Genomic DNA, 15,910 nt, shown 5'->3' on the forward strand with positions numbered 1-15,910 from the left:
CATTGCTAATGGTGATGGAGCTCTTTTTACAGAAAAAGAAGTGAAGCCCATAACATTTATTGGTCTCATGGTGTCCCCCATCCAGCTGGGAGGCTGGATTTCTATCATACAAGATGTGGTATAGACTCTAAACAAGTAGCCTATATATTCTGTCATAGCTGGAAGACAAGGTTCCATGGATCAAGGACAATTTGAAGCAGTTTATTGAACTTTCTTCCTCAAGGCAGTGCATGAATAAGCACAATCTCTAACTATGCTGTTCTTCTGGATTTTCATGTTCTTCCCTTTTCTGGTGCAATTCTAATGTCCTAGGGAAGTCCCTACTTCATCAGTTTGAACTGTTCAATTCCAGTTCTAGCTGTGTTACTTTATAGAGAATGTTGGCTGCAGCATGAGTGGGTGGAGAAAGAAATGTGCCCATAGGGGATATGTTACACTGGGTGTAGGTAAAAACAAACACACTGATGGGAACTGCTAGAGCTGATATTACATGGTCTGGAAACTTCAAAAAGCATATACCACTATAAAATGTGGAAAGAGGTTGTGTGGGGTTACAGTCTTCAAACTTGCTAGGTACCAAGCTGAGTATCTTAGCTAAGGATATCCCCTAAGGGGTGAGTGGCAAGTTCTCTCTGTTTCAAAGCCCCATCTCTGGTAAGTTACAACATGGAAAATTTCAGTCGTTAATGTTGGTTTTCCTATGATTGAAACTTCGGTATCTCTATGTTTTCATGAATGTTTCCATAGAAAGGTAGGGAAATTATGTACTAACCGCACACATTCACACACACACACACACACACACATAAACACACACACACACCCCTGTCACAGGTTAGGGAAAAAAGGCAATGATCAAAATTTAATTCTAATTTTAGATAATCTAGACCCTAGCTCTGGTTCTTCTTTTAAATAATTTTTAAATGCTAGGAGATTCTCTTAACCTCCTTGAGCCTCTTTGAACCATCAATAAAATGGGATGAAAAGTATCTGAGATGTTTCACAAGATTGTTATGAGGTTTAAATAAGAGGACACATTTGAGTTCTGGGCTTTGTAAATATTAAATGCTGTAGAAACGTTTCTTTCTTATTTTTTCTTCAGATTCTCACATCAAAAATTTCTCAAGGGGAGGGGGTGCCTGGGTGGCTCAGTGGGTTAAAGCTTCTGCCTTTGACTCAGGTCATAATCCCAGGGTCCTGGGATCAAGCCCCACATCCGGTTCTCTGCTTGGCAGGGAGCCTGCTTCCCTTCCTCTCTCTCTGCCTGCCTCTCTGCCTACTTATGATCTCTCTCTCTCTGTCAAATAAATAAATAAAATCTTAAAAAAAGAATTTCTTAAGTGAAGGGTTGTGGCTTATTCATTTTTGACTCCCCCAAACATCTAACCTCAGGCATTGTACATGATAGTTGTTACCTAGCCGTTGTTGAACTAACGCTGAAATGAGAACAAAATCTTAAGGCCCAATATAGGATTTCAGTGAACTAGGAGTAGTCCTCCATTCACTGAATCCCTCTCTATACTGTGTTCTACAGTAGCTAAGTAATGCAAAGAGGCTTAGTGATTTTAACGCCGTAACTCTTTATAATCCAGTGCCATTCTTCACTAATTCTACCTTTCCCTTGCCTTCTCACCTGGCAGTATCTTCCTCTCCTGGCATCCCCAATATCTCTGCCACCTTCCCAACAGTAGACCATTGTTCAATTCCCAAACTATGCCACAAATATAAGAAACCTCTAGTAGGGTCAATGCTCCCAAAGACCTCTTCAGGGTGTGTCCAGATACCACCAGACACAAAACAGAAGGTAAAATACTTGATGACTAGAATGTGAATTATTATTATTATTTTTTTTATTTGACACAGAGAGAGATGACAAGTAGGCAGAGAGGCAGACAGAGAGAGGGGAGGAAGCAGGCTCCCTGCTGAGCAGAGAGCCCGATGTGGGGCTCGATCCCAGGACCCTGAGATCATGACCTGAGCAGAAGGCAGAGGCTTAACCCACTGAGCCACCCAGGCGCCCCATGAATTATTTGTAACACTAGTTCCCTTGAAAACAGGGAGTGAGATGGACGCCTGGCTAGCTCAGTCGGTGGAGCTTGCCACTCTTGATCTTAGCATTTTGTGTTTGGGCCCCACTCTGGGTCACTTAAAAATAAAATCTTTAAACAACAACAACAACAATAGCAGGGAGTGAGACTCACAGATAAGTAGCATCTTGCACTAGAAGATATCTTGCTCTCTGATTTTGTTTTGCTCACTTCCTCCAAAATTATCACATTTTTATCTTACTTGATTACAAAGTATGCAACTCACTTCAGTGAAATGGTCTTAATAATTAGAAAAACTCTAGAAAAAAAGAAAAAAAAAAGAAAAACTCTAGAAAGCAAGCATTATCAAATGATATGAATTATTTAACCTTGTGTGGTACATGAACCCAGATGCTAGGTTTTTAAAAAATCTAATTTCAGCAATTCCAGAAAGTTAGGCCATTTGTTTATTTGTTTCATTAATTAAATTTTTGTAAGTTTGTGGCTTGTTATCCTTCTTTGAAAAATGAATTAATTTCTGTATTTCTAGAGGACAGTTGAGTTTCATACTTATGAAATATGAATCTATAAAGATTGTTTCTCAATAGTGGCTTATCAGAAAGCTGTTATTAAGACATCAGGAGAACCCCTAGGAAGTATTTATTCTGGATTTAGATAAAAGATGAACAAGCAGTGGGTGTGGTGCATAAACAACAAATTTTGGAACACTGAAAAAAAATAAAAAATAAAAATAAAGAAGGTGAACAAGCAATTGGGTTTTGGTGAGTTCAGAGCATTTCTAAGTTCTCCTGTTTGGTCTAATTTATTTATACATATCCTGACTGTAGAAAGGCTGTTTGAGTCTGCAAATAGATCTAGTTGAGGGTAAAGATGTGTATGTGTGCGCATGTTTGTGTAGTGGGGAAGTTGGAGATGAACATCAAAATCCTGATGCATGGTTGTTGACATCACAAAATGTCATGAAAAATGAAAAATTCACCTGTTTGTCATTCTGCTGTCAGTGTGCACTCTGTCTACACAGGTCTGTTCTCTGTTTTCTGAGGTGTGGCAGGCCATTTCAACTTTTCTAACTTAGGTGTTTCTAGTGATCTCATATATCTTCCACTAGAGAAATTTGTGATTTGTTAGTTGTTATAGTGTTTCTTGGAGTCATATGCATACAATATCTTCACTTCATTTGTTGTTTAGATACATTAAGAATAGTCATTCTTCCTCTTAAACTGTTCATGTCTGTATCTGTTAGTTGCATAAAATAATGACTCAAACATTTCTCAAAAGTTGAAAAGTCTACTTGGTTTCTTAAAGTCTCCTCATTTTAAGGATAAGGGATAAGTTCATTTTAATAAGGACCAATTTAGACCTACTAAAGATTGATTGAAACCATTAGAAAATTTCTTAAATAAATTTACCATCAATATTGAGATAATTCTGAATCCCAAGTTTTACTCAAAGAAAAATTATAATGTGGAATTGGCTTTGTGTTTTGGAGAGACAAGGAGTACAGTAAGATTTCCTTTGACCTATTTGTAGACCTAAAGTACATGAAATATAAAAAGAATTATACATAGAAAATGAATCTTTCGATAATATTTAGTCATATGTACAATAACTAAGTTATTGTTATAAGTTATACTTGCATCTAGCATCAATAATTAATATCTCTTCTCTCATTTATTTTATTTTCTTTTTTATTATATTATGTTAGTCACCATGAAATACATCATTAGTTTTTGATGCAGTGTTCCAAGATTCATTGTTTATGTACAACACCCAGTGTTCCATGCAATACATGCCCTCCTTAATACACACCACCAGGTTCACCCATCCCTCCACCCCTCTCCCCTCTAAAACCCTCAGTTTGTTCCTTAGAGTCCACAGTCTCTCATGGTTCATCTCCCCCTCCAATTTCCCCCAATTCACTTTTCCTTTCCTTCTCCTTATGTCCTCCATGTCATTCTTTATGTTCCACAAGTAAGTGAAACCATATGATAGTTGCCACTCTCTGCTTGACTTATTTCACTCAACATAATCTCTTCCAGTACTGTCCATGTTGATACAAAATTTGGGTATTCATCATTTCTGATGGAAGCATAATATTCCATTGTATATATGGACCATATATTCTTTATCCATTCGTCTGTTGAAGGACATCTTGGCTCTTTCCACAGTTTGGTGATTGTGGCCATTGCTGCTATGAACATTTGGGTACAGATGGCCCTTCTTTTCACTACATCAGTATCTTTGGGGTAAATACCCAGTAGTGCAATTGCAGGGTCATAGGGAAGCTCTATTTTTAATTTCTTAAGGAATCTCCACACTGTTTTCCAAAGTGGCTGCACCAACTTGCATTCCCACCAACAGTGTAAGAGCATTCCCCTTTCTACACACCCTCTCCAACATTTGTTGTTTCCTGCCTTGTTAATCTTTGCCATTCTAACTGGTGTAAGGTGGTATCTCAATATGGTTTTGATTTGTATTTCCCTGATGGCTAATGGTGATGAACATTTTTTCATGTGTCTGCTAGCCATTTGTATGCCTTCCTTGGAGAAGTGTCTGTTCATGTCTTCTGCCCCCCTTTTTTACATGATTATCTGTTTAAAGCAGGAAAAAATATCCAGTGGAAAAAAAATATCCAGTGGTATTAGCTCTTCAATAAATGGTGCTGAAAAAATTGGACAGCTATGTATAGAAGAATGAAACTTGACCATTCTCTTACACCATATACAAAGATAAATTCAAAGTGGATGAAAGATCTCGATGTGAGTCAGGAATCCATCAAAATCCTAGAGGAGAACATAGGCAGTAACCTCTTCAACATCGACCACAGCAACTTCTTCAAGACACGTCTCCAAAGGCAAAGGAAGCAAAAGTGAAAATGAACTTTTGGGACTTCATCAGGATTAAAAACTTCTGCACAGCAAAGGAAACAGTCAACAAAACAAAGAGGAAACCTGCAGAATGGGAGAAGATATTCACAAATGACACTACAGACAAAGGGCTGATATCCAAGATCTATAAAGACCTTCTCCAACTCAATACTTTTCTCTCATTTAAAAAATACTCTGTTCAGGGGCACCAGGGTGGCTCAGTGGGTTAAGCCTCTGCCTTCAGCTCAGGTCATGATCCCAGGGTCCTGGGATCGAGCCCCACATCGGGCTCTCTGCTCAGCAGGGAGCCTGCTTTCCCCTCTCTCTCTGCCTGCCTCTCTGCCTACTTGTGATCTCTGCCTGTCAAATAAATAAATCAAATCTTTAAAAAAAAAATTCTGTTCAAGTTCCTTTTCAAAAAATAGTGATCATGGTTTCTGAGCTATAGTCTAAGATGAAACAAAATACTTGAAATCTGGAGGTTTCCAATTTTTCACCCCACTTAACACTTCAGTCTTATTGTACTATTATATAGGATTGTTGGAAGGAGCATATAAAGTTCACAAGAATATTCACATCTAAAAATATATTTTCAACTTACTGTATTTTTCTTAAAAACATTATAATATTTTTGAATCTTAATAAAATGAACTCAGTCAAAAGCATTTTGTATCTTTATATCAGTCAATGATATCCAGCCATACAAATAAACATCTAATGTTGGTTAAAACAAGTTCTTTTTTTAAATAAAGATTTTTATTTATTTATTTGAGAGACAGAGATCACGAGTAAGCAGAGAGGCAGGCAGAGAGAGAGGAGGAAGCAAGCTCCCTGCTGAGCAGAGAGCCTGATGCAGGGCTCAATCCCAGGATGTTGGGATCATGACCTGAGCCGAAGGCAGAGGCTTTAACCCACTGAGCCACCCAGGTGCCCCAAAACAAGTTGTTTTTTATATTTGAAGGGATATACTGCACCAGAAAATGAAAAATGATTATTGACTCAGAAAATTCTCACTGTTACAAATTTCCTCCACTGAATTCTGAATTTTTATAGAAATGAAATATTTGTTCATAGTAATAAATGGTATAAATGAAACAATGACCCACTTCACACTCTATAAAACTCTTGACATTAAAAATTCAAAAAAATCAAGGGTCACATGGGTGGGTCAGTCAGTTAACACCTGCCTTTGTCTCAGGTCATGATCTTGTGGTCCTAGGATGGAACCCCATGCCAGGTTCCCTGCTAGCAGGGAGTCTACTTCTCCTTCTCCGTCTACTTCTCCCTCTGCATCCCCCCTACACTTGTGCTTTCTCTCTCTCAAATAAATAAATAAAATCTTAAAAAAAAAGAAATGTTTTTTCACTCCATTTAAAAGGAGCCATTCTTTTTGATGATCATATCTTTTCCTAGAAAACAAATACACAAAATAATTTTATTTTATTTTTTAAATTTTATCCAACTTTTATAGAGAACACCGGCTTTGGAAAGTGAATCTTAGATTAGTCAGCAATATAAGCTAGTGGTAAAAAAACAAAAAAACAAAAAACAAAAAACAAAACCAAAACCCAACTCAACAATTTAGTAAATGTATTTCTTTTTTTTTTTTTTTAAAGATTTTATTTATTTATTTGACAGACAGAGAGATCACAAGTAGCCAGAGAGGCAGGCATGGGCAGGGGGGAAGCAGGCTCCCTGCTGAGCAGAGATTCCCAATGGGGGGTTCGATCCCAGGACCCTGAGATCATGACCTGAGCCGAAGGCAGAGGCTTAACTCACTGAGCCACCCAGGCACCCCTAGTAAATGTATTTCTTATAGATTTAGATACTCCAACTTTTGAATGGTTATTTTAGGTTACTTGATATGATGACTAATTTTACACACTAACTTGACAGCACCATGGCATGCTCAGATAACACATTATTTCTAGGTGTGTCAATAAGACTGGTTCTGGGTAAGACTAGCATTCGAATACATAGGTTTAATAAAGTAGATTGCACTCCCCAGTGTGGGGAGGGAGGGATCATTCAGTCTGTTGAGGGCTTGAATAGAACAAAAACTGAGGGAATAGAAATTCACCCTTTTCTGCTTGACCTGGACATTGGTCTTCTCTTGCCCTGGGATCAGGATTTCCACCACCCACAATCCTGGTTCTCAGGCCTTTGAAAATGAACTGGAACTAAACCACGGACTTTTCTGAGTTCTTGATTGCAGATAGCAGGTCATGGGATTTCTTGGCCTTCATAATTATTTGAGCCAATTCTTCATAATAAATCTCCATATATAAAATATATGTATATAGCTCCCATTGATTATGTTTTTCTGAAGAACCCTGATACACTGGATCCTTTAGTTCTTTTATATGATTGAAGACTGTATGTACTTACCTGTACTTAGGATTTAAAGCCATGAATGTCCATGAAAGCATCTTTTGGGAAAGGGAAGGAAGCATTATTTTCAATCCTCTTTAAACTAAATCAAGGAAGGTGAGGTTAGTAAACCACTTTCTAAGTCTGGAGTAGTAGGTGTTTTTTAGTCCACTGGTACCAGTGGGTTTATAATAGGTGGTCAATGGTCAACAAGCAGAAGATATGCCAAAGATAGTAAGTCAGTCCACATCTGGGAGCCCAAATGAAGAACATTCCTTGCACAGACTCAGGAAGCACTCCAAATTTTAACAACTAAGGTGCAGTGACATTTCAGTTAGAAATAAGCAATCTTGGTGATTATAAAGATAATTTGTTATTATTTATTATGTTGTTGATGTATATAATTTATATCTGTAACAAGGACATTGGATCCCACATTCATATGCAACTTTTTTTTAAAACAGTAGAGAACATTAGTAGTAAAAATCTATAATACAAGTGGAAAATTCCAATTGTAAGGAAGATTGAAGAAGGAGGTGAGACCACTTTTTATAGTCTGCTTCAAATGCTCATGAAGGTCTCAGCTATTCCAAGAAATCCCTGATTTGTTTTGCTTTGTTTTAAAGTTTTTATTTATTTATTTTTAGAGAGAAAGAGCATAGGGGGAGGGGCAGAGGGAGAGAGAGAATATGGAGCAGACTCACCACTGAGCACAAAGTCCAATGTGGAGATCCATCTCACAACCTCAAGACCATGACCTGAGCTGAAATCAAGAGTCAGATGCTTAACCAATGGAGCAACCCAGGCACCCTAGAAGCACCTGCTTTGTTAAAAATAACCTGAACATAAAATTTTGAGGTGAGCTTGGGAAAAGGAAACTGTTAGTGGGAGAGTCTTTTGTACTTGTTTTTCACAGTCAGAACAAATCTTATAAAATAAAATAGAAAGGAAGATAGAAGAGGCACCTTAAGTTATTCCAAGCAAATCCAAACCAAACTAAACAACCAAGCAATTGCTTGTGGATTTATTGATGAGAAGCATTTCAGGAGGTTTTATTCAGTTTTCAGACTGGATCATTGGCTTGATGAGTTAAGCCCTGGTATTAGCTCTACATGTGTAAACAAGATGCTGCCACCACCATCCCTTCAAGGACACAGATGGTAGCCCCAGTCATATGCCTCTTGCAGACTCTTCAAATCTACAAAGAAAACTTAGATTGCTGTGAGTTTTTTCATAGTTGCCAATAGACTTAATCAGATTAATTTATTATTTTATTGTATTTCATAGTTGCCAGTAAACTAAATCAAGTTAACTTTTTTAAGTAAACTCTACCCCAACATGGGGCTCGAACTCATGACCCTGAGATCAAGAGTTACATGCTCTACCAACTGAGCCAGCCAGGCGCCCCTCAAATTAATTTCTTAATTCAGACTATCAAGACACAAAACTTCCTCTCTCTTGCATGTACTCATCCTTCCCCAAAATCAAATAAACAAATTAAAAATGTTAGCAATAATAAAATTAGTTTTGCTCATTTCTAAAGGATCAGACCTCACATGTCAGAAGTAATTGTCCCCTGGTCATTCATAAACTTTTCGTTGGCCTGGGACCCTTCCTGGTCTATATGGACAGGTCCCCATTTAACAGTATAGTGCTGCTAAGTTTACTTGAGACAACAGATTCTCAACTGATTCTCAGGTGTGGTGCTCTCTACCTTAGACTGGTGTTTTACTCAAAGGACTTTTGTCACTGTACCTTGAGATAGTCTTATTTATAAAGAAAAAAGAAAAAAATTTGCAAAGTAGTTTTGAAAACAAGTTCAAGTACATATATTAACCAACAAGTTACTACTGTTAGTATGCATAATGGCTTTGAGTCAGTTCTCATCTCATTACTTACTGTGTATGCAGTACAGAACAGAACAAGTTAACGTCATTAAGCCTCTCTGGGTTCATCTTTAAAATGGGGATAGTTATATACCAATGTCTTAAATTTAAATGAAATAGCACATGTAAAATGCCTCCCATTGATTCTGGCACTTAATAAAAGTAGAGTAGATGACACCCTCTCCTCATCTTCCATCTAGGAGAGAAGTATTAAATAAAAAGTTATATTTGCTTATTAATGAATCTATCATAACTTGGAATCCAGTTGTATAGGAAGTGTTGTGGTTAGTTGTGTTATTGTTCCCAGCTATAGGAAGCTCCTCCCAAAGGGAGGATTTTATTTCCCTGACCCACTGACATCAGACTTGGCAGTGTGACTTGTTTTGGCCAATAAAAACAAACAGAAGTAATATGTGTCACTTCTGAGCGTAAATTTTGAGTCAATGTGCAGTTCGCCATTTCTTTCCCCTGTGCCATGATAATCAGGAAAACGTAGATAGAGGCTGCTTTACCAGCCTGGTTTCCTGTATGAAGATGAGGAGTGAAAATGAAATTTATGTGTGATAAGTTCCATAAGCAAGAAATAAACCATTTTTGTAAGCAACTGAGATTTTAAGATGGGTTGTAACTGCAATATAACCTGTATTTTAAAACATTGCAGTTGTGTAAATTAATATCAATATTTCCCTTCCCTGAAACCCACCCCCTTCTCAATGGAATTATTTTACTTAGGGCCCAATGACAAAGCTATTCCCAAAACAAACACAAAAAGCCTTCTCAGTTTGGTATCTGACTTTTCCAGTGGAACAGTTCTTTCCAGAGAATGAAATTTAGGTTTGGCACTAGACTGAAAGCATTTTGTGGGCTCCTGGTGCTTTGCTTTCAAGTGAATTGCAATTGTGGGTACTGATCCTTCACAACTCTACATAGCAGGCAATTACTACTAGTGTTTCTCAAATGGTCCCTTTCCAAAAACAACTTATGAATATAAAAATCAAAAGCTAAAGTTTCATTGTTCTTTACTTGGAATAAATCCCAGACAACTGCACTGAGTTTATTCATAATACATGAAAAGAAAAGGCTTAAGAAAATCTCAGTGGGAGTGGGAAGAGAAGGTAGGAAATTGGCATAATAATGAAAATGAAACTTTACATAATCATAAGGCAAAGAAGAGGCGAGGTCAAGGCTTTTTTAATCAGAAATTTTATACCTTTGAAAATTAGACTTGTTTACTTATAATATTACATGTGTTTGACCATTAAATGCCTATTTGAGCTCCAAAATGTTAATTTCAAGGTTGTCAGCTACCAACATCTTTATGGTGATCATTTTTTATTTTTTAGCTCAGAGTCTGGATATATAGTAGCGCCCCAAGTAAGGTTGGCTTGATGCAGATTATGGGTAGTTGTAGACATGATCTTGGCAATTTGCATGAAAAGTGATCACATTTTATTTTATTTTATTAAGATTTTATTTATTTATTTATTTATTTACTGAGAGAGAGAAAGTGAACGAGAGAGAGCATGATCTTGGAGAGGAGTGGAGGGAGAGGGAAAAGGCTCCTCATTGAGCAGGGCTTCCCACTGGCTCCATGCCAGAACCCTAGGATCTTGACCTGAGCCATCCAGGCACCCCAAAAGTGATCACATTTAAACATATCAAGGAAATTTACTATTTACTATTTTATTTTAGATAGGTCACAACAACGATTTTTAGTATTGAAAAGTAATCACTTCTTGTCTTCGTAGGCTTAGGCTGCCATTACAAAATCCCATCGGCTTAAACAACAGATTTATTTTCTCACAGTTCTGGAGGCTGGAAGTCCAAGATCAGGTGCCAGCATGGTAGGGTTCTGATGAGAAACATTTTCCTGACTTGCAGATAGCCACCTTCTTTTGGTGTCCTCACATAGGGAGTGAGAACTCTAGTTCCTCTTCCTCTTCTAAGAACACCAGTTCTATTGGATCTGGATTCCACCTTTATGACCTTATTTAACCTTTTCACCTCCTTAAATCCCTATCCCCAATACACTCACATGGGGGACAAAGTCTTCAACATACAAAATTTGCAGGGATACAATTCAGTCCATAACACTTTCTAATTAACCATTTTTCAACAGACTGGCTATTCATATTAAATTCAGAAATAAACCAAGGGCATACCAGCATAAAAAGCTTGAAAATTAGAGATCTTTAAATCTTACAGGGACTTCTTTATAAAATATTTCCAGAACAATTAATTTTTATATTTTATTTATTAAAAAATCAGAGTATCCATTATATGTGGGGTGCTGTTCCAGATAATAGAAAGGCATCTGTGAACAATGTAGACTCAAACTGCTGTTTGGTGAAATACATATTTTGAAGATACTATAAGTGAATGAGTGCACTCTACAAGTAGACCTTGGCCTTCTGCCTTTTAGTATTATTGAACTGAGGGACAGCAAGATAAAATTACTGCCTTAAGTGTAATAGATGTAAGCATGTATAATATAAGCCACATATGCAAAAGTTCAATTATTTTTAATAGTGAATTCAATCTTCCATAGATGATGGTGGGAGGACCTAATTTTACCATTTCAAGACAGCTCAGTCCCTTCTGGCTTGTAAACTTACTCCCTGATGGGTAAACATTTAGTCAGATTCTGCATATCCCCTTCCCCTTTTACCTGCCCTTCTCCCTAGGCCTGAGCTCAGTATAGGCTGGGCTTACATATATTTTTTCTGGCTGGGAAAGGATATTTGCCCCTGACTGGCTCCCAGATGTCTAGTCCAATCTGCTGTCTGGATGTCAGCTGTTGTCACAGCATCCCTGTTGAAGACTCCATGACTAGTATAACCCAAGCTCTTACCCCTGGCTTAACACAGTTCGCAGTGGTCATCCTCAGGGAGTACGGCCATATCACCCACCTGGTGGCAATCCTCTGTGGGCCATTGTAGGTGTTATTTGACCTTCTAAGATTCAGCTACATTCTCCACTTGAATTTGTTTTGTGTTGGGTCATTTGAGAAAGGGTCCCCTTGTATCTTGGGATTTCAACCCATAGGGGGAATGGTATGTGTGTGTAGCTATGTATCCTTTTCAATTCCATTAAGCATTTTCTGTCCAGCTCTGAGGACATTCTTTTTTCTGCTGGATGGGAAGTATCCCTAAATCATACATTCTTCTTTCTTACTCTGTGGCTTATAGTAAAAACCCTCTGTCCCTTGCCTGATAGTCTCTGTTTGTGCCTATTTAAATCACCTATATCATCATCATCATCATCATCATCATCATCTTAATTTAGAAGATTATTTTCTTTTTCTAAAAAGACTAGATTCTCAAAATATCATCTGTGAAGAGAGCATTAAGTATAAGTTTTAAAAGTCAAAATCTGAACTGTATCGCCTTTGCTCTTGGTTGGCCTCTGCCCTCTTCCTGAAGTGAAGGATGCCTCATGCAGTGGGTAGAGAACTTCAGGGCAGCAAGAATTACCAGGAATAAACAATCACCAGATAGCATTTCAAAACATTGTCATTCCTCATGAGAACTTCAAAAGATGAGAGAAAATAAAGTCAATCTTTACCAACACTGTGATTAGGGAAAATCATTCAGTTGTTTTGGAAATAACTGACTACATTTTTAAAAGTTGGTGATTCCGTTACTAGTCTCCTGGGATAAAGTTAGCATATATTTATGCACAACTATTTCAAATAAATAACATACTTTTGGCCAGTAATCAAAAACATGAATATTCTGCTTTCAGAAAGATTGAAACCAATTTCAGCCTGGACAACATCTGTAGGTTTTGAAAGATACAAAAATCAACAATTTTGAAAAGATGTAAGCCATACCCTAGGCTAGTTACCCCAAAGTGCAAAATCTCAATTGTACTATCTTTAACATTATTTGCAGATAGATCAACCAACAAATTATGATGGAAATCATAAAAATATCACAATTATATTTCAAATACCTAAAAACCTCACTACCCATCAGGAGTTAAGAAAATCACCTAAAATTTTTTTGACAATTTAGGATTTGATGATGGTGAATCACCAATAAGATTTCCCCTTCACTATTTCTTTTAGGGATCTTTTCAGTATTGATAATAACCTCTGTGATATCTCTGAGCTTTCAAATTTGATCCTTCCCACCAAATTGGGAGTGGTTATGAGAGCAAAGACCATGGTTGTGTAGCTCACTACTTTATCCTTCTCTTTACCCAGAGCTTAGTACAGTACCTGGACTTAGTGTAGGTGCTCCATTAACATTTGTTGAATATTTTGACATGAAAATTGTCCCATTTAGGTCCTTTCCCATAAGAAAGGTCAGTTTGGAGTAGTTTGTAATGATCCAGATATCTGAATTTAGATAAAGACAAATGAGAATGTGATCAATACTTGGACTTGTTTAATAAATTCTCCCTCTTCCAAAGGGCTTCTGGAAGTTTTCCAGTTATATATACAGAAAATAGGCTGGGAAAACCTATTTAGAATGTAGGTACAATAGCTCCCGTTATTATTTAACCAATCAGTTCACAGTATACTGACATTCTCACAGGGCAATGAAGGATTTTTATCCCCAATTTTCAAAATACAGGCAGTCATAGAAATAAACATATATTCTAAAATGATCACTCTTATTATTTCCCATGTCCTTTGTATTAAAATTTGTTTTGTGGTTTTGCTAACTCTCTGGCAAGCAATCCTTAGAGTCTGAAGCAGATTGACTGTTTTCTCCTCCTCTCCCTCCCCCTCTGCCTCCCCCTCCTCCTCCTCCTCCCCTTCTCCCTCCCCCTCCTCCTCTTCCTCCTTCTTGTAGTCAGTGCTTTGGGAGTCCGTGCTCTAATGGTCAGGTATTATCCTAAAATATCAATGATCAACCTAAACTATATACAAACTTTCAAGTAGATGAACAACCTTCAAAGGATTTTACTTAGCAAATATAGGGAAAGATTATTAAAACATTTGAGATTAAAGTCTGTAAACTTGGTGCAATCTCATTTAGTCATTTGCTATTATTAAGTATGGAATGAGAAAGATAAGGGCAGGTAGTTTACTTGTTGTTGGGTGTTTTCTTTGTCATATCTGATGTTCATGGTCTTCTAAATCATTTCCCTCTCTCTCGCTCTTCCTCACACCCGTCCAGCTTAGTTTCTCCCAAGTTTCTGGGGCAATGGATCATAAAAGGGCTGAATATCAAAAATGAAAAAAGTGGTGACCTGATGTAGAATACCATTCTCACCACAAATGACAGTTTTTGAATGCTAGTCTAAGTTCGTGGAGCTAGGGAACCCAAAGTTTTAGTGGAGTATCAGTCTGGTGTTAATTTGATGCCAAAGGATGGATTTTATTTTGGCTCTTAAATAATATTTATTTAACTCAAAACTCAACCATTGTGTAAATTAGTAGGTGCAGCAAGTAGTATGTGATTTGGGTACAAGTACTTTTTTTCCCTTCCTATTTTCAGGGAATAAAAGAAGGGAGGGAGGAAAAAAAATAATACTTTTTGCTTGCAAATGGAGGACTGGGATTGGGATGGAGTAGAGAAGAAAACAAAATGAAACACAACAACCAGTTTTTTTTTTTAGATTTATATAAATGTTAAGTAGAACGCACACACTACTGAACTATGGAATAAAGACCCAAGAATGACATTAATTTACTCTTAACTGAACACTAGAAGATTGTATAAATGTATTTTTGAAACTGGTTCCTTTTCTTCTGGAGTTTCCTTACTGGGGAGCTAGCTAAGGAAACAATACTAGCTGATGTCTAAGAGATAGAACACTGAGCAAGAATTAGAATAAGTTTGTCTCACGCTGCAGGAAAGAATTACATTTTCTTCATCAGCTATGTTCAAAACAATGCTGAATAACAAACAATATCGGTGACATGCAAAAACATGCCCTTATTTCTCACTCACAGATTATCTCATGCCTACAAAGTGTCTGGGGCATGCTAATTGTAGGCCAGGCCTGCTGGGTTGGATTTGGTTAGTTGCATGTCTGCCCCACTTTCTCTTTCAGGTAGGGTCAGTGGGTTCCACAAAGCAGGTCACTCTCAAGACAATGGCAAAAGTGTAACAGGGCTAGCCAGAGGACTCAATCACATTCCAAGCCTCTGGTCAAGATAGACCTGCTTTGGGAAAGCATAGCCTGCCTGCCATAATACCATAGCAAGTATATGACAAGATATTCCTATTACAGAGAAATGAAAATATGGGCTACTAGTTTAATCTGCCACAAAAAATGTATAAATTAATGCTCATCTAGAATGAAGGAAGTTTTTTTTTTGTTGAAGATACAGTGGATTCTATTTACAGTGGCAATTTATTTCAGTATTAACCAATACCATTATAAAATGAGATCCATAAATATGATTATTTTGTGTCAAATATTAAAGACATTGTAAACTCTGGAGAAACCGAGAAAATGGAGTCATGAAGTAAAACGTATGTTACGTACTCAAGATCTAGCTTAAAGAATTCAGCACTTCTAATTCTTAATCTTCTACTCTTGAACTTGAGTACTGTTTGACGTCATTGCTATTTGATCTCATATTTAGGATTTTTTAACACAGCATAGTGGTTGAAAAATGATCATTCGGGGTAACTTGTTAAGAATATATTTTGTGGGGCACCTGAGTGGCTCAGTCAGTTGGGTATCTGACTCTTCATCTCAGCTCAGGTTTTGACCTTGGGTTCGTGAGTTCAAGCTCACATTGGGCTTCACCCCCAGCGTGGAGCCTACTTAAAAA

Source organism: Martes martes (assembly GCF_963455335.1).
Source record: "Martes martes genome assembly, chromosome: 2".
Lineage (NCBI taxonomy): Eukaryota > Metazoa > Chordata > Mammalia > Carnivora > Mustelidae > Martes > Martes martes.